At 41.9% G+C, this 4,396-nt stretch overlaps 1 pseudogene; it reads left to right on the plus strand.

Annotated features, from left to right (window-relative positions):
• The first annotated feature begins 2,710 nt into the window (after positions 1–2,710).
• On the plus strand, positions 2,711–3,845 carry LOC123409625 (annotated as a pseudogene).
• The last annotated feature ends 551 nt before the right edge of the window (positions 3,846–4,396 follow it).

Below are 4,396 nucleotides of genomic sequence, written 5' to 3' on the forward strand. Positions count from 1 at the left end.
GAATATTCCAGAACATTTTAAAATTTGAATTTTCTTCAAATTTGCAGACCATTTAATTAAACTGAGAACAATCAGAAAATTCTGAACAGTTCTCAAAATGTGAAATTTTTTATATAGGTGAACAAACATATAAAAAGTATTTTTATTTGTAAACCACTCGAAAAATGGAGCATTTTTAAAATTCCGAGCAATATATGTAAAATTGACCATTTTACATTCCAGAGCATTTTTTATAAATGCGGACATTTTTTTAATTTTCAGGACATTTTCTAAACTGATAAAAATTGGAAAACTCTGAAAATATTTCATGTGAACATTTTTTATATAGCGGAACAAAAAATTGAAACGAAAACATTTTTTCAAACGTTTAGGCATTTTATGAAACGTGATTTTTTTAAGGGTTGAGAAAATTTTGAAAACGTGGACAACTTTTGAAATCCAGAACAAATTATGAAACTGAGAACAATTTCAAAATCCTGAATTTTGAAAACAGGAACAGTTTTTAAAACTTCCAAACAAATTTCATAAACACAAACATTTTCTAAAAATACGAACAGTTTTTTAAACTTTCGAAACAAATTAAAAACGCAAATAATCTTTGAAAACGCGAACATTTCTTGGAAACAGGAATATCTTTTGAAACTCCCAAACAAAATTTGGAAAAAAAGGATCAATTTTTTGTATCCATGAACGACTTTGTTGAAAAACAAGGATTTCTTGAATATTCTGCAAGTTTTGAAAAACAAACAAAACTTGGAAAAATAATGCGAAAAGAAAAAAGATGAAACAAAAAAAGAAAAAGGAAAATGAAACAGAAAAATAAAATATAAAAGCAAATAAAGTTCCCGAAATCGGCAAAAAACAGCTGAAATTAGTTAGAAGGTTCCCAAAACCATGCAGTAGAAAGCTACGCCTACTGTGATAAATGGCCCGGCCTTATTGCTGGATAGGTCGACTTATGCTTTTGCGAAGCGTCGACATTTCGACACAGAGAGAGGGAATAGGCTTTCCCGCTTCAGGCTGTATGATAGGCTTCTCCAAGAGGCTGATCTGTACGCGGTGAAGCCCCCTTCCGACGGAACCGGGCCGGCCCATTGAGCACTGTAGTTGTAGTCTGGTTCTTCTCATGTTTTTTAAATCTATTTTTAATGTTTTGTTTTCCCTTTTGTTGTCGTAATTTTATTCAAAAAAAAATTTGGAAACTTCTTTGGGATTCATGTTTTCTTAATTCATGAACTTCTTCAAAGTCAATAGTAAGTGGTCAATGGTCAGCGGTCAAAATGAGTGGCAACTGTCAACGATCAAATCTCAGTGGTTAGGGTCAGCATGGCGAGTCAGCGATGTCCCGCTAAGTTGCCATGCAAGCGCCAAGTAGCGACATGATGCTATATGCACCAACGAGGAGGTCTTCACTGATAGCTACTCCCTCCGTCTCAAAATAAGTGTCTTAAGCTCGGTACAATTTTGTACTAAAATTAGTACAAAGTTGAGACAGTTATTTTGGGATAGAGGGAGTATAATATAAAGAAAACGTCGACCCAAGGATATGCCTCGGACTAATAGACCACAATGAAGGTAGTATGACACACTAATATATTTTTCATGGAAATTACCAATCTATCAAAGAGATTAGTATACGGGTGGTGCGAGACGGAGGAGGCGATTCAATGACGTTCTTCCAGATTAATGTGTGATGATAATTCTTTTAGTGTCATTGCTTCATAAGCAGCAGTGACGTTAGGTTGGAAATGTCACACACTAAATCCTTCCATGACGTTTTTTACAATTGTCACATGCGTTTTTGCCACGGTATCTCATTTTTCTTCTAGTGTAATATCGAAAACATATGTAATAAACAATGGGTAAGTATTAGAATAGTAATCGAACGAAGCTTGGACTTTTCAACCTCCAATCTATTGATCAACAGTTATCGCAATACAAAGAACACCGGAAGTCATAGAAATTAGATCCAGGTCCGTAGAACACATAACGATAACTACAATTGGAGCGATCCAAAGTTGCACCACCATCAGCGCTCCTTTTTCAATGAAGTTGGGTAAACCTTGTTGAGGTAGACAATTGAAAAGTTGTGTTGATAAGGCCCCATAGGACCAGTTGCCTATAGAATGGATGCCCTTTGTTGCCTTCAGATTACGATAGGTATGTTGACATGTTAGAAAAATGTATCTATTTTTTGAATAATTTTGCTGATGGTCTGCCGTCTAATCTTGCTCTAGTGAATAAAAAGTATTGCTACGATGTCTTTTCGGCAAAATCCAAAATTGATGTTTGTGAATGTGCATCAGTACAACTTATCTAGATGATATAATATAAAAACGCATTTTAGTATTTTAGAACATAAAATTAGGACGTGCAGACGGGGAGCTATGAGATCCAGACCAGGGGCCTGCACACCTAGGCTATATATGTACTCCCTCCGTACCTAAATACTTGTTGTTAGGAAACACTAGTCAAATTCTCCCCAATTACAAGTATTACGGTACAGAGGGAGTATGTTTTTTGGCCAAAAACTCCCGCAGATCTTTTGTCTATTGTTTCCTTCGTCCATAAAACTGATATTTCTGCCAATATGCATTTCTTTTTTTTTTTCACGAGATTGCCAATATTCATTTCAGAGGCAGATCAGACAAGCATCTTGCCTCTTGGGAGGTCGTATCTCTATTGCCATCAACACAACGATTTGCCAGCTATGCGTTTGGATTGTTACTATGGCTGGACCAGTAGGATCTTCAATCTTAATCATATACTCCCAGATGATTTGGCTGATGTGAGTTGAAGAACAGCTAACCATCACGATTTTGGTGTTTAAAGCATCCATGAGATAACCGGCCATCAGAGACATCTCCCCTAATAATAAAGCAGATAATGCTTCTGCCTGTACTCGTGCATATTTGCAGAAACCCCCTTATAGTTCCTTGAAATCAACCCGCACTACAGGATTTAGTAATGGTAAGTCAAGAAAACATTTCAAATTTACAAAAAGGACCTTGTGCTCACCTATCGATTTCTGCTGCTGGTGCAGGGCTGAACCGGTGCGGCAAGAGCTGCCGCCTGTGGTGGCTCAACTACCTGAGGCCGGACATCCGGCACGGCGGCTACACGGAGCAGGAGGACCGCGTCATATGCTCCCTCTACGCCTCCATCGACAGCCGCTGGTCCATCATCGCCTCCAAGCTCCCCGGCCGCACCGACAACGACGTCAAGAACTACTGGAACACCAAGCTCAAGAAGAAGGCCATCACCATGTGTGGCCCTCACCACCACCACCACCACGCCGGCCTCGGAGCCGGTGCCGGAGCCGGAGCCATCTCCGCGCCCGCGACGCCGCCAGGTCCTGCCCGGTCCTGGAGCCAATGTGTGACGTCCTCCCTGCAGCCCGCGGCGCTCTCGCCGGCGGCGTCCGGATCCTCCTCCGTCGACACCAGCTCATCAGGCGGCGACATGTGCTTCGCCGCCGCCGACATGTACCCGCCGCCGCACCACATGCAGGGCTTCGTGCACGTAGACTCGTCGCCGCAGACCGTGCTTGCGCCCATGCCGCTGGACGTCCCCGTCGCCGGCAGCTGGGCGTCGTCGTCCGTGCCTGGAGCGAGCAACGTCGGCGGCATGGCGCTGGAGGACGCATTCCTAACAGACCTCAGCGCCTACGGCGACCTGCTGCTCGGCGGGTTCAGCGGGTTGCTGCAGGACAACAAGGCCACCGCCGCCATGGAGCTCCCCGGGGCGTGCTACTTCCCCAACATGGCGGAGTTGTGGCCCGCCGACCACGCCACGCCCACGCCCATGCCAAGCCGCCGCAGGGCCTCTGCAACACGTTCACATAGGACGATTCACGAAACGATTTGCACAGTTGGATTCATCGTTGCACGCGTAATTGAGATCTTGCTCCTCCCCGAGATTGTGTATGAAAGATCAATCACATGTGAATTATGCTATACTAGAATAGATAGAAAGATGTGCTCAATTTAGTTGTGGATTATTACATATATATGTACTTTTGAATACTCAACAGAGGTGTGGATTTATATGTATCTGTGCTCGACTTTACTTATGTGATATATGGTTCTGAGTAATGTTACATCTACAAAGACTTACTTAAAGATTTTACGTATAAACTGATGTGTAGGATTGTGATTGGTAATTGAGGGATGAGGGGCCCCACCCCCTGATTTGAGGGAAGAATTAGTTTGGAGAGTTAAGTAAACCTTTGTAAGTTTTTATAGGTCTAGCATTATTGTATAGTTATTGCATATCTAAATGACTAAATCAAGCATAGAAGGAAAAAAATACCTACACGGATCTCCACGTAGATATCTTTACCTATTAATAAATCACCTATTGCTTCTGTGATATGTCATTAAAATTGCCCTCGAAG

The sequence above is a fragment of the Hordeum vulgare genome, chromosome 7H, assembly GCF_904849725.1.
Source record: "Hordeum vulgare subsp. vulgare chromosome 7H, MorexV3_pseudomolecules_assembly, whole genome shotgun sequence".
Taxonomy (NCBI): domain Eukaryota; kingdom Viridiplantae; phylum Streptophyta; class Magnoliopsida; order Poales; family Poaceae; genus Hordeum; species Hordeum vulgare.